The 26,145-nt window shown below is 41.7% G+C and overlaps 1 protein-coding gene across 8 annotated transcripts in view; it reads right to left on the bottom strand.

Moving 5' to 3' along the window:
• LOC149794811 (heat shock 70 kDa protein 12B-like) overlaps nucleotides 1-25,769 on the bottom strand; it is a 74,977-nt gene extending 49,208 nt beyond the window's left edge. Inside the window, exon 1 of one of the 8 annotated variants that reach the window (XM_089964466.1) lies at nucleotides 25,659-25,769. The gene's annotated coding sequence lies outside the window, so the exon portion shown is untranslated. Of the gene's footprint in view, nucleotides 1-18,071; nucleotides 18,218-20,262; nucleotides 20,407-21,754; nucleotides 21,943-21,963; nucleotides 22,214-22,258; nucleotides 22,576-24,297; nucleotides 24,424-25,658 lie in introns of those variants that run through there. The other 7 variants (XM_089964467.1, XM_089964464.1, XM_089964462.1 and 4 more) reach the window with 7 other exon arrangements.
• Between the last annotated feature and the right edge of the window lie 376 nt (nucleotides 25,770-26,145).

Below are 26,145 nucleotides of genomic sequence, written 5' to 3'. Positions count from 1 at the left end.
TGCACCTATCTAATGGTTGCACCTTCCTGGCCTGGCGCCACACACGCATCTTCTTCCCCAGTCTCCTTTCACCTTTCTTCTGGGGAGCGCAGAGGGAGGATGATTCGCTTCAACACCCCAATCCTCTGTCTCGGGAATATTGTACGACATCCTCTCTTCTAGTTTCTTTTCCTCCTCTTCCCTCTGTCTTCTCTCCTCCTCTTCGTTCTTCATTCTTTCCTCTTCTACTATAGCCTCCGCGGCCAGTTCATTTAACAGGCGCCTGACATATTCCAGATGTATCTGGAGTTCAAGAAGTTTGCTTATTCTGCTATTCATTCTTGTGTTGATCAATCAACAAGGGTAGCTAGACTGCCCAGCGAGTTTCAATTTATAGTGAAAGCGCGGACGTGATGGAAAACATCCCCCTAAAACATAAAATTGATCTTACCTACATCATAACCAAAAAACAACAACGCGCGGACATAAAAGAAACACTCACTCACATTTGTATGCTACCCATCACTATTTTAAAAATTTTTTATAAATCACTTCAATAGACTATCCACATACGCAAAGCAATCCAATCTAACCCCAAATTTACACCTCAAACACCAAAAAAAAAGACATCATTTTAATCTACTATCCATACCAACTTACTTAACCACTTACAAACACAAACACATACCATCACATTTTTTTAAAAAAGAGTTAGTGTTTATTTTCACACTACTCTACCTATACACATTGGCAAATGGATTGTTATTTCTTTTCTAGAGTATTGGGTAGCCCTGAAAATGGCTGGGTTTTTTTTGTTTGCTATGGCATTCTTTTTTAGTTTCTAAGAATGCGATGTCCTCTGAGGATAGACTTTCTGGCGATAGGTCTGCTTCTTCGAAAAGAGAAGAAGAACTCTTTGGTGTCGATACGACAATCCACAAAGCCTCTGTCAGCTTCAGGTTGCTGCTGCTGTTGTTGTTGTTGCTGCTGTTGCTTCTGTCTCTGAAGTCTGTACTTCTCCATCCATTCTTCTTTCTCCCTGTTCATTTCTTCTCTGAAGAGCTCTTCTATCAGGTCTTCGGTGATTTTTAACATTCTTACATTCTCTATTTCTTCTGGCTTCGGTATCAGACTGTGTCTGACCCTATGCAAATTCACGTAGGCTTCGTTGAGTTTAGCTAGTTTGGAGCACATCTTCGTAGGACGATGAGTCGACAATGGATGGTTAGACTGGAAACAACCCGGTTCTTAAAGTCAAAGCGCGGACGTGAAGGAAAACATCCCCACGGTTTTCGAGTCGCAACGTTCAATGAGTGCCATGAGAGGGATAGTAAGAAATGAAAGAGCATCAATCCAACATTCTTATAGCTAAACAAAAGACAAAGGCATTTTTTTCAAAACACAACATTTTTTATTCAAAAATCACTTAACACTAAACAACAACTCTAACATTTTTAACAATAATCCAACAATATAACATCAAACAATTTTTTCAAAACACAACATTTTTTGTTCAAAAATCACTTAACACTAAACAACAACAACTCTAACATTTTTTAACAATAATCCAACACTAAAAGTTTCTCCACTAGGTAAAGAGGGATAACAGTCTTCCATGGTTTCTAGTAATCTAGGATGACTTCTCTCAAACTGTTGATTTCTATGGTATTATCGAATTCTGCATACAGGATGACGTTCACCGTTTCATCAGGGTCTCGGTCTTTAAACTGAATTTCCGCACGAATCTGGCCGGATTTTATAGGGTGGAAATGTCCCTCGTCGCTGCCTTGGTCTGGAGTGAAATCGAAAGCCCACAAAGCGTAGCCTCCTGCATAATCCTCGTACGTAATACCGTGACTGGTATTGGTTCCTAACTGTCCGGTGGCTTCGTACAGGGACAAGTACGATCTCAAGTAATTCTTCTTGGTAAAGTCAGGTTCGAAAGGTCGGGTACACAAGGTCTTGCCATCGCGACTGACTTCGATTTTGGACACGCCAAAGTGTTGAAAGTAGAAAGGATTTTTTTCGGCAGCTCCGTTGAAGGCTGTATTCTCGACGATACCAACGATCAAACGTTTGAGTAACTGTCCTTGGAACAGATGATCTTCGATCATGGATCGCTGTCCCTTGGGAATGGTGAAGGTTTTCACTTCCACGCGTCGTATGGGATACTTGGCGGTCGTTCTGCTCAACGTCTGACTGATGTCGTTTCCCACTTTAGGTAACACTTCCACACGGCGTACGTAGAGTCTGGCTTCTAGGATTTTGGTTTTGTAACCGTCACTATCAGCCATCAAATGGAAAGCGGCACTGCTACGATTCAGTCTCAGGCGGACATCAACCCCGTTCAGCAAATACTTTTCTTGCAACCACATGTCCAAATGCAAACGATCCATCAGTTCTAAACTTGTGTCGGCTCCCGTGATTCTCTTTCTTCGTTCTACAAATCCATCATTGTTGTCTTTCTTTTCATCAGTTTCCAATATTTCAAACTTGGTAGGTTCGTCAGCTTCCCATACCACACAGGCATTGAGATGAGTCTTCTTAACATCTATTCCGTACGTCAAGAGATTTTCCAGGTAGGCACGATAAGGGTAAGTATCCATGCTGCTACTGACCAGTTTGTTATTCAAGTACATGTCCACTCCACTGAACAAGGAATGCATGAAATTGTTGACGGGAGCTACTGCTTCATCGTCTATAGGACCTCCAGTCTTATCTAGAATTCTGACTTTCAGGTACAAGTAACTGCTATTCAGATCGATGTAATCTTCGGGCTGTCCTTTGATTTCAAACTCGATGGGAGCGGAATCGGTCAGTGAGGAGACGGGGTGAAATTCCACCCATTGGGATTCTTGCATCGTCATCATCGTGGGGGGCATGGCAAACAGATCCAGTTCCGTCTTGGAACAAGCGCAAGATTCTCGGTGCATCATTTTTTTTGTCTCTTTTCTCAGTAATCGAAAACGTCTAAGTCTCGAACGGTTCTTCTTTTCTTTGCCTTTCTCGCTTGAAGTCTGGTGAAAGGGTGTTTTCTTCGTCGTCTCTTTCTGCCTTGTCCTTGCTGAATGCCTGACTCGGTAGCGTGCAGGGCATTTATAGGTGTCTCTCGGTGACCCAAAATGTCTTTGCCCGTTTGCAGCAAGACATTTTTGCCTGCCCTCATGAAGGCTTCTTTAGGGTTTTGTTTGTCGATGATGACATTTTGGAGAAATTCTTTGCCTTGCGTCAGTGCCGCATCTTTCAAGGCGTGCAATCCGCGTGTCACCATCGGTTTCAACACCGGGGCCACCGAACGAAAGGCCGATTTTAACATGTCTCCTAAGCCGTGTCCTCGCTGTCGAGCAACCCCTCGGTACACTGGATACATGACTTACTTACGAGTCGTGAGAGAACCGTTTTCGAAAATGGAGTTTCACAGTGACTTTTCCTTTGGTGAATGGAATATTTTGTCCCAGATCTCCTTTTATAGCAATGTTGACCGTGTCCAAATACGACTTGCTGACAGGCAAATAGTGAGGATGGACAAATTCGCGGTGGACGTGGTAAGTGTTTCCACCTTCCTCGTCAGCGTTCGTGACAGAATCTACTTTGAAAGGAATGACACGCAGTAACGGTACGGAGGTGTGTCCCACCACGTTGTACTCCACCATATCGGAATACACGAACATCAAATTCAGTCCTTGGTTCAGTTCTACCGGGGCACGAAATAACTTGCTAAAAGACTCGTTGTCGTAAACGATGGGTAATTCGTTTTTCTTGAGCATGGCCTTTCTCATGTCCATGTCTCCGCCCAACATGTCAAACAATTCAGGACAAAATAAAATGACATGATTTTACTCCGTTCAAATTTCATCAAGAAGCGACGAGCTGCTTTGTGGTACTCCATGGTGACACTTTTGTTAACATGCTCCAAAGCTTTCAGAAACACGACATTAAACCTGGAGGCTATGGTGCTGACCAAATGTTGACCACTAAAATAATAGCCTGGGGGAATGAACAAGTGATAGGTGGTGTACTTTTGTGTACGGGTTTTCTTGTCATATTTGACATTGCTATCCATCCACTGTTGCATTTGCTCGTCATGAACTTCCACATCAAAAAAATTTTGATTGGGAAGGACATTGAGGACTTGGATCGGGTGAATCATTTCTACTAAAGCCACTTCCCAATGGGCTTCGTGATCTAACTGGATGGCTTGAGGTAATTTGGCCGTGTAACAGCACAACGTGTTCTTGGGAAACACCTCCATGGAACTGTCACTGGGTAAAGTTAAGTAAAATTGGTTTTGGTGACTCATAATTCCAGAGTTCTGTGGCTGTCCGAGGGGATATTACTGGACGTCAGAGGCGTGTCTCCGTCTAAAATGGGGTTCTGATTGTGGTTGAAGTGGTGACTGGCACTGGCACTGGACACAAGGTTCCCGGGGTTCCCGTTCGAGGAGAATTTCAGGGAGGGATTAGGAAGCAGGTAACCGATGCAACTGCTCAATAAAATGGTCCACAATTGTTTGTCTCCTTGTTGCAAACTCAAATTGGCAATGGCTGCCCCGATGACACAATACACCACGAAGATTTGGCAGAAAAAGACGATTTGCGTTTTAGGCACACGTTCTCCACACCACACCCACAAGGGTTGTTTTTGTAAATCTTGCACAGAAGAACTAGGTGAAGAAGGAGTGGTCGACGTAGCTGCGTCTGCTGTGTGAAAGGGCATGATGGTCACTTCTTTTTACAGTCGATGACTTGCGAAGCGTCGATCCAAGAATCAAAACTGGGTGGATATCCTTTCCAACGTACTTTGACTTCTTTGACACGTCGTTTGCCCACTTTACGGGTTCTGCGTTCGAGAATGCTTTCGATGTCGTACACGTCGTCTTCTTTTTTGGTGACACGTTGTAACTCGGGCAAATAAAACGTTCCTTTGAGCACTTCTCCGTTCATGTCTTCCAATTTATAGACGGCAGGATGACGGCCATGCACTCGTCCAGTGACGCGAAACAATTCGGTCGTCCAGTTAGGTAAGTAACCTTTGTCGAAAGTGCGTTTGGTTTTGCCAATGCGCACCCAATCTCCTACGGCCAACATTCCACTTTTCTCGGGGACAGCCCTCGTCGGGGACGTACCAAACAGACGCTCAAACACCAACACTTCGTTGTCGGGAGTCACGTCTTGCGGGGCACGTCCGATGCTTCGATGGTAAGATTGGTTGTACGCTTGCACCAGGTGCGGTAAGATGTCGATGTACTTCAGAGTGTGGTGATGCGTAAAATATTTCCACATGCGTTCTTTCAAAGTGCGTTGAAAACGTTCCACGATGCTGGCTTTGGTTTCGGGATTCTCGGTGGTAAAAAAATGAATGTCACGTTTCTTCAATTCTTTTTGGAAAGCTTGGTTCAGAAATTCGGTGCCTTTGTCCGTTTGCCATCGAAGAGGGTGACGACCGCTTTGTTTCAACACCCGTTGCAGGGCTCGCACTAACTCGCTGCTCGATTTGGAAGTCAAGGGCACGACCCAGGCAAATTTGGAAAAGACGTCGATGACACAAAACAAATATTTGTAGCCACGATTGTAGCTGACCAAATGAGAGACATCGGCTAAATCGGCTTGCCATTGATGATCGATGCCTTCCACTCGGGTGCGACTTCTGGCAAACTTGTGTCGAATGGGTTTGTGTAAAGTGTAGGTAGCTTGTTCTTGTAACCATCGTTGCACTTGAGGTAAACGGAGACTTTTCAGTCGCGTTTTGGCAGCACGATACAATTTTTGAACTCCTGCGTAACCTGCAGGATGGGAGGGATCGTAGTAAATGCTGGCTAAGGCTTTTTCCATTTTGTTGTGTTGGTTGGTGTGTTAATAAGACACCCACTCTTGGAGGATGCTACTCTTTTTCTCTTGGGGTATTTTCTTGGATTGCAATGCTTTGCGTGTGCGGCCAGCAATAGGTGTCGAAGAGGAGAAGGATGTCTGAGCGGGGGATATCGGTTCTTGTTTCACTTCTATCTTCACTTCTGTCTTCACTTTCTTTTTCTCTTGTGAGGAAGAAGGGGTGGCCATCATCTTTTTAATCCATCCAATTCTGGAGGTAGGTGGTGTTGTTAACTTGCGTACTTTTTCTGGTGGAGTTTGAAACCCTTCCTCTTCTTCTCCTTTTTCTGTCTTGGTCACGGGTACTGGTGGTACTGGTACTGGTACTGGTACTGGTGATGGTACTGGTGATGGTGCTGGACTTTTCATCAAGGTCTTAAAATCTTTCAGAGTGGGTAGAGCTGTTTCGTCTAAAGCTTTCTGATGAAAGAGTTGCAGTCGTTGCAAGAGTTGATCGTACTTTTGCGATTTTTCTGTTTCGGACAAATCTTGGCGATCCATCAAGGACTGCAATTCGTGTTGTAACTGGGACATCTCGCTCAAATTGGGATTGGGAGGTAAATGCGGGGTGTGTTGTTCTTGCCACCGATGGTATTCCATCCATCGTTTGTAAGGCACTAAAGCTAGTTTTCGTCCTTCCATGGGGTTGTCAGGGGTCGATTCTGAGATCTTGGAACTTCCGAGGCCTTTTTATCTTGCTCCCACCAGTCCTCCCAACATGGTTCCCAAGACTCCTTTCAGTATGGGGCCTAACAAGAGAGGTAAAATACCTCCACGTTGCACTAACATCTTCTTTTTTTGACGAATGGGAATTTTCTTTTGAACCATTTGGCGAAGAACGTGACGATGTTTGCCTAAGCATTGTTTCTGGTGTTTGGACAAAGGGATCGTGCCTTTCAAAACGTTCAAACAACATTCGCACACGGTATCGATGACCTCTTTGGAGGCTGTTTGAATGAGTTTTTCTCGTAGGGGTGGAGAAGCTTTGGACAGGACAGATAACATGTCCCCATGTTTGGCTAAACGTGGTGGCAGTCCTTTCCTTTTCTTTCCTTGGGGTTTTCTGGAGGGTGACATCTTTGAGTCTTCAGGAACACCAAAAAAAACACTGATACCCGACTTGGTCACAGGCCTTTTTTATACTGGAACGCGTCGCCACTGATTGTCTTGACGTCGTATCAGTTTGAGGACAGGCATGACACGTCGTGCAGGGGTACGTAACGGACTAAATCGAGCCAGTTCTTGCTTGGACAAATCCAGTAAACCTTGTAACATGCCCGATCTTTCTTGAACTTTGATTTTGGGAGAAGGTACTTTGTGAGCAGCAGCCACTGCCACTAAATTGGAGGGTCCTGCCACTGGGGAAGTCCTTTTGGGGGTCATCAACGGAGAAGTTCTTGGTGTGATCAACGTCTCCAAGTACTCTTCAGTTCCTGGTGTCATCAACGGAGAAGTGGACAAACGTGAGGATGCAGGAGACGCAGTCACTGCCGTGGCAGATCGTGGTTTGCGAGTGTAAGGTTGCGTCCTGGCCGAAGTGCCTCTCTTGCGACTAGTTTTCTTCTGTGGACTTTTCTTTTTCTGGGGACTTTTTCTCTGTTTCTTTTTCTGGGGGCTTCTTTTCTTTTTCCGGGGTGGTGGTGGTGTCTGGTCAGAGGAGGGTCCTGCCACTGGAGAAGTTCTCCTTGGGGACCTGGTCTTTTTCTTCTTGGCGCTTCGTTGGACTTTTGTCTTGGGGATAACTTTGGGGGCATTAGGATCCCATCTTAAGAGTGAGCGAATGATGACCCCTCCTAGAGTACCGCTCCCTCCAGGTTTCAAAATGATTTGTTTTTTGGTTTGAGTGTCGATGCGGGGATCGGCCAGTTGGACCAAAGCGACTTTGTTTCGATCGAAAAAGCGTTTGGTTTGATGAGGAATCTGAATGATTCCTTGGAGTAATTGACGTGCCGTCACCGTGAACCATCGTAAGACTTCTTTGAGACTAGCTTCTAAGACACGAGCTCGTGTTTGTGGATCTTTTTCTCGACTGATGCCATACAAGGCACGAATCAATTTGACGGGAAGATGCGACTGAAGGGACGTCATGTTCGCACTGAGAGTGAGACAGACGAAAAAGGGTCTGAGGTTTTTATAGATTTTTTTATGGGGAGTGAAATGAAGTCGAGGACGGAGACGTGTACAGGACAGGCCCTCCGTCTTGGCACCAGTGGTGAAACAAGTGGGTACGAAATCGCAAATCCTCGGGAGTCGTAGGTTTCAAATCGACGAGTAAATAGGCGTGTGGCGTTTGAGTGGCATCGTCGTACGCCTGAGTCAGCCAAGGCGTTCCTAACTGTTTGGCTAAGACTTGCACTTGCGATTTATCTCGAGGGCTTTTAAACAAGACCACGTAATGCGCATTGAGACTGATGGTGCGATGGGCTTTACTTTGTTGAAACAAATTTTGGGTGATGTAAACGACACTGGCATTACGGTGATGCCCTTTGCGCGTGAACCACAGTTTAATTTCTTCTTCGTCTTCTCCTAACATGTCGTCGAAAATGACCAAATGGGTTTGACGGGAGTCAGAGACGATGCCGTCGTCTTCTTTAGGAATGCCTTCCACAAACACGATGGAATCGCCTTGACTTTCTCGCAAGAGGCTGTACGCCGATTGCCACACTTTGTAACACCACACGATCCGTTGAGGGGGTCGATCGATCAAATGATGTTTATGTTCGATCAAACGTTTGACGAATTCGGTTTTGCCAGAACCGCTAGGTCCAGCAATGAGCATGTTAAAGGGATGGCGAAGATACAAAGCCTCCCAACTGGCACGATCTAAGTGTTCGTCGATGACTTTGACAGTAGAGGAAGAGGGAGCAGAGACAGTAGAGGTAGCCATGGTGTGAGGAATGTCACTTGTGACACGAAAAACAAACAAGACAAGAGTTTATATACTTTTTTTTCAGAACACGTTTATTGAATGTTTTTTTCAAACATGAATACGAAAGACAAAAATACATAAAAGCCAAAGGCTTAAGTACAAGAATAAAAGGCACATGATAACCATGAACGTGGAATAAAAAACAAGTGTCTGTACAACAACCACATGTTTTGGGTAAAGTTCTAACCAGTTCTATAGTAGGGGGTAAGGTCACACAAGTGTCCTCCCGAAAGGGTCTTTCAGGCCTGTCCACGACAGTCCTGTCCTGGTGACGGGTTCTTCTGGTACCGTCACTAACACGGGTTGAAAAGTAACTTTTTTCCTTGAATAACTCTCGTGCATACTGGGTCACCTCTTGTGTCCAAGCCTCAAAACCCTGGTCTCGGTGATGTCCAACATTTGACTCCTAACCAATCTGGTTTCTTCTTCGTCAACGACATGGTAAGTTACTTCAATGAACAATGAACTATCGATCTTGCCTAGGGTTCCTTTTTATATACAGACCATTACCGACGTGACCGTACGGCAACGTAAAGTGATTGGGAAGTCTCACTCGCTTCTGGTACACGACTTGATAGACTTTTTCTAGGGGCCGACTGACGATGTGGTGAGTGGGTAAACGTACAATCTTGTTCGGTTGATAAGTGGTCACTTTAAAGTTTCCATCCTCTCCCGATTGCAAGGCTTCTTTCAATACCCCAAAGTTGACCACTCGACTGGTACGATGATTCAGAGTCAGTCCTTTCACTTTGCACGTCGTGTGCACTTCTCCTTGTTTGTCCCGGTATTCGTAGCCGTAATTTTTGGGACCACCACTGACGAAGCTTAGAATCTTGTCGTCGGGATGCTCGTCTGTCCAGGCTCCTAAACGGTCTCCTTCGATGTCAGGGTGCTGTTGAATCGGGTGATGGATGTAAATGCAACTGTCCGTGTCAAAGTACAGGACGCGTTCTTCTAACAGTTCTAAAGCTTCGTACAATTTTAAGCGAGCATGAGCTGTCACGTAAGCCGCAATGATGACATTTCCAAAAGGGTCGTCTTGTACAAAGTCCAGATCTTCTTCGTAATTGACCAAGATCAAATCCTCTCGAACGACGTCCACGTGTTTCATGTATTTGGTTTTGTCGTGAATCATCTGGAAGTAGCGGGAAGGTTCTGTCAAATATTCCGTCTTGGGTAAACACGGTCGTTGTGCCATTTTACCCCACAAGCAATTTAACATCACTTTGGCAAACGATCGCCTGCCTTCGTTTTTTTCGATGTGGTCTAAAGAGATGCCTTCTTGTTCGTAGTATTTCTCTTTGAATTGTATTTGGTCTTCGGGAGTGTGACACCAGGAAGGATAGCCGCTGGCTTCTTGTTTCAGTTTCAAAAAGGCATCCACGTAGTCGGCGAAAATGCCTTTCTGAGTAGGGTCACCCTTGTGGTACTGTTGTGTCTTGGGAAAGTGGCAAATTTCGTACACTTCTAACAGTTGGTATCCCATGTCCAGAGCTTTGAACAATTCCACGCTGACCCAGGTTCCCGTCAAGGCACGTTCTTCCTGGCTGTGATGGCAAGGTTGGTCCTGGTTCCACGTTTCGGCACAAGTACGGCACAATGGAAACATCAGTTTGCCTTGACAATGGTGAGGTAAGACGGGATGGTATAGGTTCGTGGGAGGCAAAACTTTACACTTGATCAAGCCTTCGTATTGTCGAATGTTTTTCAGGTCGATGTGTTCCGTCAACAATTGCGGGTGCCCTACAGGAAAGCGACAATATTTGCACACGTAGGGATACAGCGAACACACGTCCAAGTATTTGATTTCTTCTCCTTTCTCTTCGTCGGCTTGGTACAGCAAACAGGTGGCATTGGTCCTTCCTCCGTACAAACTATCCCTCGGGTTCAGCGGGTCCATGAACTGGTAACTTTCCACGAGGCGTTTAAACTCGGGATCGGTTTTCAAACGGTGATCGTACCCGTGTTCCCACATTTCCACCACTTGGTATCCTTCCTGTTCTAACTTTAGGCGTCGCTGACAAGTGTCCTGGTACAAGTCTTCCATGGTTCGTTGCAAAAACTGATTTTTAGTGTCACGGTCAGGGTAACAGACGGGACATCCGTGAAATAAGCAACCGTTAAACTCGTACACGATCTTGGGGTTTTCTAAGTCCCAGCCATCTACCGAATACGTTCCGATGGTCTTTTCGCCTCCTCCGTTGCGGGCATGCTGAATCCATTTGTCTTCCTTGTCGCACAAGTAATGTAACCAACGTAGGGCTTTGACCGAGTATTGACGCTTGACATAGTGGGTCGTTTGAGGACTGATGACAGCCACGGTGTTTTCAGGCATGAATCGTTGGCGGTACACTAAGGAACACGCTTTGGCAATGGTGCAAGCTTCTTTCAAAGGATCGACCCCTCCGTGTTCCATGAACAGTTCTCGAAATTTTCCACAGCAACGTCGTAAAATGTCCACGTCGGAACGACAATACTTTAACATTTCTTCCTGAAAGTCTAAGGGGTCAGAGGCATGAGCCTGGTACCAAGCGTAGAAAGCTTCTCGTTGTTCGGTACGCATGTTGTCGGGGTCGTAATAGTGAGCCTCAAGTAAATGGGGTAGAACGGCGTGTTGATTGGCTTCCGTATTGAAAAAGTGTGGAAAGTACCCTTTAGCCATTTCTGTCATTCCAAACGTTTTAGGCATTCGACTCAAAGGCATGGCCAAGTAATTCATCGAATCTTTAAACTGCACTTGTCCCACTTGCATGAAAATGATTTTGGCTCCGTTCAAAGTGACTTTAGGACGTTCGGTGCCTTGTTCCGTATAGTATCTGAGAAGAAACTGTCCATCGTATCCGGAGAAATTGTGAGCCATCACTGTGGCATGACGATGACAATCTCCGTAACGTTCGATGTCCTCTTGGCTCCACGTCTTGTCGATGGGGTCTAAGACCCATTGGGCAAAATCGGCTAACGTGTTTGGTCCCCGAAAGATTTTTTCACGCCCTCCGGGAATCTTGCTGCAGTGAGGGCAATGACTGAAGATAGGTTCTTGAATGCACTTCTCGCACGCTCGATGAGCCACGCAGAAATTAGGAATGTGAATGCCGGTCTCTTGCATGCATTCGAAATCGAAAAAGATGAAATTGCCTTTCTTCTTGTGACCGTCCTCTTTCTCTGGTGGGGGTTGGTATTTTTGCACGTAGCATTGGTGTTCCAAGTCCACGATGCGGTGACAAATGTGACTTTTTTTTTTCCTGAAGATACGTGTGCCTTGGTACTATTGGTACGTATGCCTTGTCTACACGTAGGGCACAATCTCAAGAGTTGACAAGCACATTTCTGCTGTGAACCTTGCGTCTTCAGATGTTGTTGGTAACAGGTAGGACTGACAAACGTGCGCAAACAAGTCGAACAAGGCACTGGTCCTTCGCTCAGACAGGGTGGAGAGGCCAAACATCCTGGGCATTTCATTCCACAATGCTTGTGTTGCTCTCGATTGTTATAACCATAGTCACATTTCTCACAATAATAACCGTATCCCAGGAATCCAGTGATACTGGTAATGGTATCGAAATGGTCATCGTGATGATAGACATGAATGTATTTTCCGTCCTTAAAATCTTGGCCTCGAAACAACAGAGTTCCACGCATTTCTTGAGGGTGCACTTTCAAGGTGTAGCGTGGAACAAGGGCATCTTGCAATTTTTGCATCTCAGGAATGCCAAAGGGTGTGTCTTTGGACAGTCCGGCTTGTTGTAACAGGAGTTCTGCTTCATTTCGTTGTTTGGCTCGGTCGGATTGTTGAATAGTTTTCCAGGTTCTTTTCCATTCTACCGTGTCGTTCTTGTTGGCATAGGTTCGTCCCACCACAATGGCACGGGCTAAACACATCTGGTCTTGAGGGTTGTTAATTCGGACGAGACTCTTTTTGGTGTTGCGAAGGTCGTCCACCAATAACATCTTTTTGCATCCAGTTCCTTGAGGAGGAGAGACGTGGGCCATTTTCAGTGTGGCTTTACCATCGGTGATGTCAAACTGGTCATTAGATTGTTGCACCTGTTGTATCTTGTCCATGACTTTGGAAGGGGTCAGTTCTGCGGGTCTGCTAAACTCGATCCAAACAGGGGATTTCAAACCGTCGTGATCTATGGATAGTGTCAAGCGATCGTCTTCTTTGGCTTGACATTGTCGCTTGAGTGCGATGAGCAAAGAATCCCACATCTCGGTGATAAACCCTTCTGCTTTCTCCAAGGGTACGTCGGCCTTGAAATCTTTAAACTTCACCGTGTAGGTGTAAGCCGTGGTTCTAAATTTTCTACAGGAGCGCTTTTCCGTCTCTCGAATGGAATAGTACTTTTCAGGGTTGACTAAGGGTGGTGAACTTGGTTTAGAGGGTTCGGATTCTGGTTCACTCATGTCCTCTTCAAAATCACTGGCATGAATTTGTGCCAAGATTTCATCCCTGGTACGAGGCGATAGATCACGTTTCTGCCTCTTACTTTCTTCTTCTTCTTCTTTCTTCTCGAATGAATGGGATCGTTTCATCTTGAGTGCAAAACGTCAAATGACTCAAGTTTAAACACCATAGACTAATTTATAGTCATGGCAAACCAGCGTATATAAAAAGGGTGTGTGTCTTGTCCTTTCACTATTCATTTCACTCTCAAGCCGAGCACAACGATGGAAGAGACCACCCAGATGGAACGTTTCGTCAGAGCTTTGCGAGGGGTCATTAGAAAATTCTCTTCAGACCAGCCGACGGACTACTCTCCTTCCTTTCGAGATAAAAGTCAAGATACTTGCTATATCTGTCAGAAGAAAGGGCATTGGTCTTCAGAGTGTCCAGACCGTCAAAAAAGAAAAAAAAACAGGGGCTAAAAAGACAAAAGTCAAGATACCTGTTATTATTGTAAAGAAAAAGGACATTGGTCTCCAGATTGCCCAAAAAAGAAACAAGAGGAGTCAGAAGAAAAGAAGGATTCTTCAGAAGAAGAGAGGGATTCTTCGGAAGAAGAGAGGGATTCTTCGAAAGAAGAGAGGGATTCTTCAGAGGAAGAAGAGGAAGAAAGAAGACAATTCTATTTAAAAGAGGCAAAGAAACAGGAGAAGAAAAGAAGAAGGGAAGAAAATGAGGAAAAAACGGTGAAGAAATTCAAAAAACAGAGAGACTAAATAATGAGAAAGAAGAAGTGTACGAACTTTTTAAAGTGTTCTGTGGTGAATTGTGAATTGGATTGTAAAAAATGGATAAAAGAATACATGAATGATATAAGGTAAGTGTCTTTGAGTTTTGATTTTAAAATAAGAAGCTACACTCACGCACTCATACACAGACACGTACTATAAGGGTAAAATGGGTGGGGTTTATTTTTGAGTTATTGGCAAATTGAAATTGTATTTCTTTTCGAGAAATGTGGGTGGCCCTGAAAAGGGCCTTTTTTCTTTATGGTGTAGGAGTGAGTTTAACCAATCAACTTTAACTGCCTTAAGCCTTTGCCACGGCCGAGGCCTACTTCTGATGATTGGGTTGAAATCACTAAGGGTGGTACGACAGGCTTAGTCACAGGGTTGGCGTGTTTAGCTCGGGAAGGTCGTATTCTCTTCGGTCGTGATAAAGAAGTCTGATACATTTGTTTCAGACTTCTTAACTCCGCTAAAATGTCCAACAGTACCGTAGCCGTTTGATTTTCACCCTCTTATTTCTTTGCTGCTACTTCTTCTTGCTGTTGTTGCTGTTGTTTTTTTCTTACCTCTTCTTGTTGCTGTTGCTGTTGCTGTAGGAGAAAAGCTTGTTCCGCTTCCTTTTGTCGTTGCATAAATTTCTCCAATTCTTCTTTCTGTCTCTGTCTAAAATTCTCCACTTGCGGTAATGAAGAAGGTAACGAAGGTTCCGGAACAAATTCTTGCGAGGTAAGAAAATCCACAAAATCCCAATGTACCTCTTCTGAAAGTAAGTCCGGGTTCCCTTGGGCAGTCTCCCCTGCTGGTGCACCCCAATGGATCGTTTTCTGAGTTTCCGTCATGTTGAATCACTGTCGCATAGATTGACTGCACACAAACGCTAACGAATCTATATAGACCACGTGACGTCACAGACTGCTCTCTTCGGATTGGATGCGAGCTGACTGAATTTTGTAACGCGTGTTCGGATTGGTGAATGAATTCAATCCGTTTCAATCCTTCCTGTACCTATAAATAAGCGCAGTTCACTGCACTGATTCACCTATTCTCGTCGCTTCAAGATGTGGACCACAGTTGAGTCATCCACCCTTGTGTCTTCCATGATGTTTAGGACGGACATGCTCATGTATGTCAGGTCCAAGTGGACTGTTGTTGATAGGACAGATACTAGTCAATGGATGAGGAGAGTTTACATAGAAAGACAAGGATGTCTCAAGAGGGTACTTGTGTATGGACCGGCAGTTAGAAGGAGTTTAAGAAGTAGAAGAAGAAGATGTGACAGATGCCATCTATGTTAATATTAATATTAACATAAACCCAAAGGCCCTTTTCAGGGCCAGCCATATTTCTCGAAAAGAGATAGCCTTTCCATTGCCTACCCCTTTTTTAAAAAAATTTAAAAAAAAAAAATCCCATGTTCAATTTCCCTTGACGCTATAAAGTCCCACCCTGTTTAAATTCCTTTGACGCTAAACCGTCCCACGATTTTTCTCCATGTTAATTTCCCTTGACGCTAATCTGACCCACGATTTTTCTCCATGTTAAATTTCCCTTGACGCTAATCTGTCCCAGGGGTCTCTGTAATGCTAATTCCCATTGACGCTAATCTATCCCCATTTACTACTAAGGGGGAAAGCTTAAAATTAAGCGGCAGTTTCATGCATTTGACAATACACATACAGTTTCTCCTCTGAAATTCTTATGTTTTCAATGAATGTTAGAAGTACATTAATATCACTTGTTGTTTTCTTTTTGCAGGTCTCCGTTTGCATAGTAAAGATTAGGATTAATCGGTTAATCATGCTTAACGAAACAATAACTTCAATCTCATCCAGATACTCATTTTGATCTAAATGCGCAAGAGAGTGAATTGACAGACAGACTTAGCTTCCGCAGGAGTTGTTTTGTGGTACGTGCTTATTAAAGCCAAGCAGGTGAAGTGCTTTTTATCTTGAACTGAATTGTCCGCTGTAAATATTTCTTCTATACCTTATCTTATTATTTACTATGACTTTGTAAACTCCAGAAATCATTCAAGTCAGCTGTATGTGAAGAAATTTCTGAGTTAAGCTGTATTGAGTAATTGTATATATATGGTCGATTTCAATGGCTATGTATCAATGAATTTATTTGATATGTCACTTTGTAAGTTTAACAGGGTCCCACACATCAGTATATCAATATTCCATCATGGTCTAATGTTAATTGATTAAACTTTGATCTCTCCAGATTAGCTAGACTGTTGTGTTCTGACTACCCCACCCACCCCACCCCATCCCACATACACACGCACACACAATACTGATGCTGATATTAGCATATCCAGAATGATCATGAAAGGTTAGAAACTGCTTGTTTTATATCAGTCTAAAAGTAGTTCTAAAGCACATTATTTACTTAAATGTATGATTTCTTTAAGTTTGCTATAAGAGTTTATATAAACTTTTCACTTCTGTCACTGACAACTAACATAGCATTTCCGTCATTCATTCCTAAAATTTATAACTTGCAAATCTCTTCTTCACAATCATGAAACATTGTAAAGAATTTTGATTCTATCCTGATGCTATGGTGGTAAACAAAGACTAAAAACATTGTAGGCAGCAAACAATTTAAAATATTTCAAGAAATGCAGTCAGTCATAACTCGAGGCACAATGTAAATAATGCAGTGCTTTTTGCCGCAAGGTAGTCACTTTTCTAAAAGCGTAATACGAACATTGTAGGCAGCAAACAATTTAAACTATTTCAAGAAATGCAGTCAGTCATAACTCGAGGCACAATGTAAATAATGCAGTGCTTTTTGCCGCAAGGTAGTCACTTTTCTAAAAGCGTAATACCAATTTTAGTTTTGCGCACAAAACTTTTTCCTTTATACCATTGGACTAGATAATGTATAAATATGTGATACGTACACAACTTTTGACATAAACCATTTTGAGCCAAATTCTTAAGGTGGCAGGGTACAGTTTCGTAAATTGGCCCCATGGCAAATTTCTTAACTTAAGGCTATGGTGTGACTTTTTCAGCTATTATTGTTTACTATTTAAAGATAGGGATATATTTGTGAACTAGGTGTTTCGGGCTTGTGTTGTTCTTGAAACTGATGTCAGGCATGTATACCTTCCATAGCTACTCTGCAGTATGTTGATAGTGAAATACCAATAGTCGGCTAGGAAGAAGAGCTAGCCTCCCATAGCAGTAAACACATAGGTTCGTGGCAAGTAGAATATCTCAAAAAATGTTTAAATGACAACATTTTCAATTGCATCCGCCTGTTTAGTACATACCGTTTTGCATACTTGTCATCTAGGAAAAGGGCTTGAGTTTGCACTGTGAGCATCACATGGTGTCAAAAATGACCTTCGGACATGCAAATTGGAGATATAAATTTGGGTTTGGGGTGCATAAACTTCTTCTTCTATGAAGTGCCATTGACTTCTTTGGTCAAGTGGATAATATTATTATGCTTTACTTAATATAGGCATCTAAAAATATGGACCTTTTTGACCTCACTTGTGTATTTGATTTTTTATGATTTTTTTTTTATACTTGGTCGCTGATTGCGGCAATAAATTTGTACATAAAAATTGTCCCCTGCCCCACCCCCCCCACCCCCAGCATTTTGTGGCAAAACTATTGGAGATGACTAATGTAATTATAATGTACAGTGTTGTCAGCTCAGTGAACTTAATTAGAGTAGGCAAAAAATATCAGTGACGTAGGAAATTCATATATTTCCTTGAAGAAATGAATGCAGAATATAGTGACGTGCCACTGCACTCAAATATCAGGTGGTTGAGTGCTAGGAACTCTGTATTTATTTGCCCTTCAGAATGAAATCCTTTAATTTCTTCAGAATGAGCAAATTGGTAACACATGTTTCCTTTGCGCAGGTTATCACGTAAAATTTTCTCGCTATTTATGAAATTATCCGATCAAAATTAAAAGAATGGGAGCCCCGTAAAGAGAGGTACAAAAATAGTAAGATGGTGGCACTCGTCCCGACTGAAGTGCCCTCTAGTTACGCTGTTACCGCTATATCATAGGAAGATATAGTGACAGGAATAGAGAAACAGAAATAGACTAACAGATACTTAGATATTATCCATTACATCGATATATTACCTTGACTACCTGTAATCATCATTCGAATGATGTGAACCATATGAAGAGCAAGGTCAAGACGTGTAACACTGTAAGCATTGTACGCCCGCCATTGTACAAGTTGTATGATATAAACCATATGACGTGACACGTTTTATATACGTCCCTGGTGAAATGGTTGCATTTCACTTTCGTGTTTTGTTAGTCTCTCATTATAATTCACCTATACCAGCACGGTAGATATATCACCTGCCAGCAGAAGTTGCGTATATTTTCCTCATGACGCCAGTCATAACTACACAATAATAAAGTGTGCATAATGGGAACAAACTCGTGCTTGTGATATTAGTGGTGGCACTGTGTTTCATGGGTGGGTCGTTGAGGACTCTTGGTAATGAACAATTCACTACAGGTGGGTTGAGGATGGTGCTCTGATTGTGAAGTAAGGGATAACATTTATGGTAATAGTGATGTGTCATTTCTTTTAATCAATTATCCTGCAATATTTAGCAGTGAGTGAGCGAAAGAATAACTTGATGATTTTTTTTTAAATCCATGCCTTTTTGTTCACATACTTTAATGCAGCGTACGGCAATGCGTAATCTGTTTGTAGTGAAAAGAAATGCCACTGACACTAATGAATAATCTATTTAGTTGCAAGAGGTGGAATTTGCATAAAACTTGGAGAAATTGAACACGAGCTGTTTTTCTGCACATACTGTTTTCAAATAAAATGGATTTTTGTCGGTCCTGAGCAACAGTTCCAAAATAAGGTAGTTTGGTCTGTTCTGGCCATACGCAGTATGTGATGACGAAGAGTGATCGAGCTATAGCCTACGTGTAGTTTAGTCATTATTTACCCAGTGTTCAATCATCACACACAAACCAGTATCAATAACTATTTATCACAAATACTGACAAATGGCACAAAATCATCACGAATATTCATATAAATAATCAAGTTTCAACTCTGTCCCACCACGTGGTCTATTCGAAAAATCGTAAAATCTACTGTAGAAATGCTCATGGATACATTAATACATATCATATTCACCGCCACTAAGCATGTTGCTCAATACTTAAACATTCACGTGTGTGTGTGTGTGTGTGTGTGACTTGGATTTGTAACGTAGCTTTAACAATTTTTCAGTCATATCGCTACGATGTCTGCAGTGTGGCAGTTTATAGTGATGTCTAGCACTGGGACATCATGCCGCAGACATGTAGCATGATGTCCCACCCAGTCACATTATCCTGATACCAGGCCGATCAGTCCTAACACTAAGCTCTTAATGCTGAGCACCAAGCGAGGCAGCTGCTAGTACCATTTTTGTAAGTCTTCGGTATGACTCGGCCGGGGCTCGAACCCACGACCTTTAGCATCCGAGGCGGACGCTCTAACCGCTAGGCCACCAGAGCGGTTTAACATTGACGATTAGTGACAGTCGTAAGATCCGAAAGAACTGAACCATGTACCGTCTAAAATATGCAACTGTTCATATATCTTACATGATCAGATGTAATATAATATTGTCTGTATTTCTTAATTTGAAACATACGCTTTCTTTTGCAGGATGTGCCTTCTCACACCATAGGAGAAAGACATACCACATCTACAATGGATCTCACGCCTTGAATATATATATATATATATATATATATATATATATATATATATATATATATATATATATATATATATATATATATATATATATAATTTGCATACATATTTGCTTTGTTTAAAGTAATTAGCTAGGGTCAAGTACTTTATATTATCTTTAGAACTGTATTAACAGGACTGACGATACCCGAAGATATGAACTGCGGTGGATCAATATTCACAGAACCACGCGCAGTCAAAGAAGAGAGGAAAAGATGCAAAATGTAAACAATCAAATAAGTCATTTCATAATATGTATTTCAGGAATGTTAAGCGATTTTCTTTGCTATTATCAGTAATAGTTTTTCCGTCTCTATGAGGAGGGCCCTGCGTGGCCGAGTGGTCTAAAGCGCTCTCCGTTACGGATCATTGCCATCTCACCTCTGTCTCGGATTCGGTCAATGTGGGTATGTGAGAAAGCTTGCCAGTAGCTTCTCGTGGGTCGGTGGTTCTTCCCGGGTTCTTCCTCCACCATTAATACTGGCCGCTATGTATCGTGTGCTGAAAATTGGCGTTAAACCCTACAACAAGTATTTACCACGACTGTACCTACAAAGCTTGATATATATCGGGTTACAGGTACGCGTGTAATATGACTGTCAGTCAAGGGAACGTGTTGACTGGATGAAGACAAACATGGCATCCCCTTCACATGGTATCGTGATGTTTTCCACATGAAATGTACGCAGACCCTAATGTATACAAAAAACGTGTCTTGCATAATCTTCATGCAGGAAGTTAATTACAATGCAATAACGCAGTACTATCTCAGTGTTGTGATGTATCCTTTTTCACGTGACGTCATCAAAGGTGCGTACCTCCTTTACCATTTTAATTATCTATCCATGCAAACCGGCTCCTAACAATAGTGTTCTCCCCAGAAAAAATAGGAAGGCACGTCTCATTTTGTGTGTAGGGATATCCTGATACATCACATTATATTAGACATGTCAACCGCACAAGACCGAATTCGTGACTTTTCCCCTTTCTCCAAATAAAGAAATGCATTAACACTGGATACAAAAACCAGTAGAAACATTAAATGATTTTAATTTTTCATGGGCTGAATCAGTCGTTGGTTATCTTTGAAGTTAAAAAGCCAATCGTTGATATATAATTTCATATTTCGTAAAGCATTTAAAGAATACTCGATTTTTTATATTCGACACAAAGTCATGTTCCGTTGGGCACACCATTTCATATTAATACACTTAAGATGAAACAACACCATTTCTACAACATATACAATATTTGACTCTACTAACTAAATTGGTTTCTCAACTCCCTTTGTCATAAGCACATGCTTTCTCGAACAGCATTTGTACATAAAAGTTCTGGCATAATACACATGCAAAGAAATTTTAATTCCATGACTGATATTGTATCCCGAAGCTCATTGTCCTGAAATCTCTTTCAAGTTGGCAATATTGGGGACACCATGCACAATAATATGTTTTAAAAATATCACAAGATTTTCAGACATAACTGTATTTCTATTTGAAAGAAATATGCATGATTGCAGTTCAATTTCATTGTTCCGTCTTTTGATATAAACCAGGGAATTTCCAGCTTTATTTTGTCGTTCGTGTTATTGGGGCACTTAATTTCAAACATAACCTATGTATCACTTCGATTAAGTAAATGTCCTTATCGACAATTAAATCAGACTTTTATCTTCAACATACGTGATGCTGACGATGATTAAGGTTTGATAGAGAGCAAAATGGCGGCACAAGCTGTGCGCGCTTGTACTGTGTATTTGCGTATCAAATCGTGACGTCGGTGAAAACAAAGGTTTGCGCGTAAAGTGCAACATGATGTAGCCAATTTTAGCTTATACAAATACCTTTTCCGCGAAGCAGATTGTACCTACACATTTAAATGACATTTTTAAAAGTCATTAATTTATAACGTTTCACTTATTACGTAATATGTGATATTGGGCTAACCATAACCCACCCACCCTGTTAGGCCTATATACATTACTAATAGCCCTTCATCTGACAGATAATAAACAAAATGTACACTCGGAATGAAGTACCTGATACCATAAAATGGGTCCAAAGGTTCTTCCACGGATAGTGTTAAATGTCCTTGCTCAACTGGTTAACACCATCAGTCTAAAACACGTAGATCTAAATTCAGCTGTTGTGATTTCGAGCCATAAACACCCGTTTTTGTCTATAAAGGGGAAGTCGGAATATTAAGAACAGCCCCTCCCCTTCGGCCACTTAACATAAAGTGACTCACTCGAAATCTTACCCCTGGCCGCTTCCTTGTTAGTTTTCTTCAAGCGTCGGAGCGTTCAGCCATTTGTAACTTTCTCCCCGTAAAGATGTCACAACCAATGTTATTTTTGTTGTTGTTGTTGCACATGAACAAACACAATAACCACCAATAAGAACTGGATATAGCCTATTCAATACAAAGCAGACGAAGAATATACATTCTGACTGTACTGAAATGAACATCACACCAAGAAACGAAGAAACTTCGAGCAAAATTTGCCATTAAATAATTAATCAGTAAGGTACTTATATCGTACATGGCGGGGGGCCCCGAGTGGCCGAGTGGTCTAAAGCGCTCTCCGTTACGGATCATTGCCATCTCACCTCTGTCTGCGTGGGTTCGAGTCTCGGATTCGGCCAATGTGGGTATGTGAGAAAGCTTGCCAGTAGCTTCTCGTGGGTCGGTAGTTCTTTCCGGGGTTTTCCCGGGTTCTTCCTCCACCATTAATACTGGCCGCTATGTATCGTGTGCTGAAAATTGGCGTTAAACCCTACAACAAGTATTTACCACGACTGTACCTACAAAGCTTGATATATATCGGGTTACAGGTACGCGTGTAATATGACTGTCAGTCAAGGGAACGTGTTGACTGGATGAAGACAAATATGGCATCCCCTTCACATGGTATCGTGATGTTTTCCACATGAAATGTACGCAGACCCTAATGTATACAAAAAACGTGTCTTGCATAATCTTCATGCAGGAAGTTAATTACAATGCAATAACGCAGTATTATCTCAGTGTTGTGATGTATCCTTTTTCACGTGACGTCATCAAAGGTGCGTACCTCCTTTACCATTTTAATTATCTATCCATGCAAACCGGCTCCTAACAATAGTGTTCTCCCCAGAAAAAATAGGAAGGCACGTCTCATTTTGTGTGTAGGGATATCCTGATACATCACATTATATTAGACATGTCAACCGCACAAGACCGAATTCGTGACTTTTCCCCTTTCTCCAAATAAAGAAATGCATTAACACTGGATACAAAAACCAGTAGAAACATTAAATGATTTTAATTTTTCATGGGCTGAATCAGTCGTTGGTTATCTTTGAAGTTAAAAAGCCAATCGTTGATATATAATTTCATATTTCGTAAAGCATTTAAAGAATACTCGATTTTTTATATTCGACACAAAGTCATGTTCCGTTGGGCACACCATTTCATATCAATACACTTAAGATGAAACAACACCATTTCCACAACATATACAATATTTGACTCTACTAACTAAATTGGTTTCTCAACTCCCTTTGTCATAATTAATCAGTAAGGTACTTATATCGTACATGGCGGGGGGCCCCGAGTGGCCGAGTGGTCTAAAGCGCTCTCCGTTACGGATCATTGCCATCTCACCTCTGTCTGCGTGGGTTCGAGTCTCGGATTCGGCCAATGTGGGTATGTGAGAAAGCTTGCCAGTAGCTTCTCGTGGGTCGGTAGTTCTTTCCGGGGTTTTCCCGGGTTCTTCCTCCACCATTAATACTGGCCGCCATGTATAGCCTATCATGTGCTGAAAAATGGCGTTAAAACACACAACACATCGTACATGGCGGAAAAATGCGGGATATCTTCTTTACAGTCGTGTTAACTTCAAAAACCTCTGATTATTTAGTGTTCTGCCAACTCACGTCTCAAACCCCTAAGTCACATATACATAAATAATGCATTTGACAGAAAATCCGTTCAGGGCATGCCGTTTTTTATGTAAGCATAACAAAATTCCATAGGATGTATTTAATTATTGATGCCACTATTGGACCTCTGATGTCATTGGCGTACATGTTTTTAGATTGTCAGCGTATTAAAGACATAACGAATGTTATACTCGCAATTTCGGAGAAAATAGATAATATTCCTATCGATGTCATGCAGGTATAGCTAGATCAGGGGTGCACAACCTTTTTCGGCCAAGGGATAGATTGCATTTCTTAAGACCAATCTAAGGCCGCAAACACTAATTTCTTTAATATAATTACTGTTGTTTTAATTTGCCCTGAGGGCTGGACATAGCAGGTTCGCGGGCCGGATCCGGCCCACGGGCCACTGGTTGTGCACCCCTGATCTAGATGAAAGGTCGTTCAAGTTTGCTGGTCAGGATAGTAAGCGGCTACCCTATGCCGACACCAAATGGTGTCGGCGAATTCCAACTTTTCGATAGGCAATTGACTCTGACCCTACACCCCAACATAAATGTCTAAATGTCAAAAATGGAACGGGAAGGGTAAGAGGAACTCGGATTAAAAATTTATGGTGTGTAGATCCTTCGGAAAATATGAACCTATAATCACTTACCCTTAAAAGCTTTCCTTCTATCAAACCTAGAGAACGACGTGCAAGTAAAACACTGGACAAATCAATATTACAGGACTCGGCAATGTATCTCCAATGAATCTAATCTCGTGTTTGAATAAATGTCCAAAGAACAGTTGAAGTGGGTCAGATAATTTTGTGTGATATGTTGCGAACATGCAATGATTTTGTTATAAAAGCATTAATCCAATGACTGTTGACTGAGAATGATTACATCAGCATAGGCCTGATCTTTTGAAGAGATGTCCAAAGGTTGGACCTGTTTATCAAGTTTTATCCGTACATGTAGCAGTATTTAAAGTAAAAACGCGAAATTTGGTTGCATGTGTAACAGTATCGTTTTCTCCAGAGTAGAATTTGTGTTACAAGACAGCAGTATAAATGGAGTGGCATACGATACAACATATTACAGCTGTAAAGTCCAAATTCATAAACTCGATTTTCAATCGCTTAAAAAATGAAGCTTACTTGATATTGTTCAGCTAGGTTGAAAACATTTCGACAAATAAATTATTATTTCATTTGCAAAGACCAATTTTATTAAGTATTAAAATATTCTTGAAATATTTAACTTTTTAAATCTAACAATGTCTCAATATTTGATGAAAAGGTAAAAAAGGTTAGATGCTCCCAAAGTGTTTTTTTAAAGGTATTTATAAAAGAAAATAATTGGGTCTGATTAAAGTATGTCCCTGTTTATAATTTACAGTATTGTCGCGAAATTAGATATCAAGGTATAAGTCGAAATTTACTTATTAGGGGACGATGTTATGTTGGCACCATCCAGGTACTCTGAGACTAAGCAAATACCCTTTTCTTCTGATGACTTCGCACCAACACATATTGTTGTTGATAATCGCTGGGATTTACACACGTTTAGATTGGTCTGCATTTCTCAGGTTGTTTTTATCTGTTTACTTTTAGCAAAGGTTTGTAAACTATATTTATTAAGATGGGTATTAAATAAAATAAATACATAAGAAGAAATACATACGTTCAGCTTATACATAAAAAATATATACATTTATGGCTAATTAAAGAACGTAAGATGAAATCGCATCTCACAAACCTGGTCAATAGATTGATCAAGGACAAAACGTCTAATGTTGTAAAGAGCTTACAGCTTCTAAAGATTAGGCGCTATACAAAGTCCTCATTATTATTATTATTATTATTAAAACGTGTCATTTGACATGGTTAACAGGTAGAGGAATAGTTCTGATGGTGATGCACCACCACAGGATTTCTGTTCCAGACGTTTTTCCGACTGTTTTTCTTCGAATTAACGGATTAATAATTAAATCACTTGATCTGATTTGGAAATGTTAAAAATGCATCCTTACCTCTTTGAAATCCTCTTTTTATGAATAAAATAGAAAGGACATACTTTAGTATCTGATAACGTATCGTTGTGGTGCATGCCCTGATTCTAATAATTTCTTCCTCTTTCAATTTATGTGTTTATTCAAGCACTGAATTATCATTTTCAAGCGGTACATAAATTTAATGAGATAACCAGGTACATGCGATAACATTCTTGACTAACCCATTTGCACATAGGACATCAACACTTTTAACGGTCAATTACAAGCCAGTGCAATATCACAGACAACAAACGAGTATGAAAAAGACTTTGAAAACACACATGTTTGTGTATGCATAGAAAGAGACATAAACTGTATATGTGTACATTATAACATCACTGTATAACATGAACAGACAGATCATGTATACGTCTGTACGTCTATTTAGATACAAGAATAAAGTCTGGACAGACATACGTACATACACATATATCTTATCAATCAACAGTCAGGTGATTTATTGATT

This window comes from Sinohyriopsis cumingii, chromosome 7 (genome assembly GCF_028554795.1).
Source record: "Sinohyriopsis cumingii isolate HCF-2022 chromosome 7, ASM2855479v2, whole genome shotgun sequence".
Taxonomy (NCBI): Eukaryota; Metazoa; Mollusca; class Bivalvia; order Unionida; family Unionidae; genus Sinohyriopsis; species Sinohyriopsis cumingii.
This window is presented reverse-complemented; position numbering and strand designations above follow the sequence as displayed.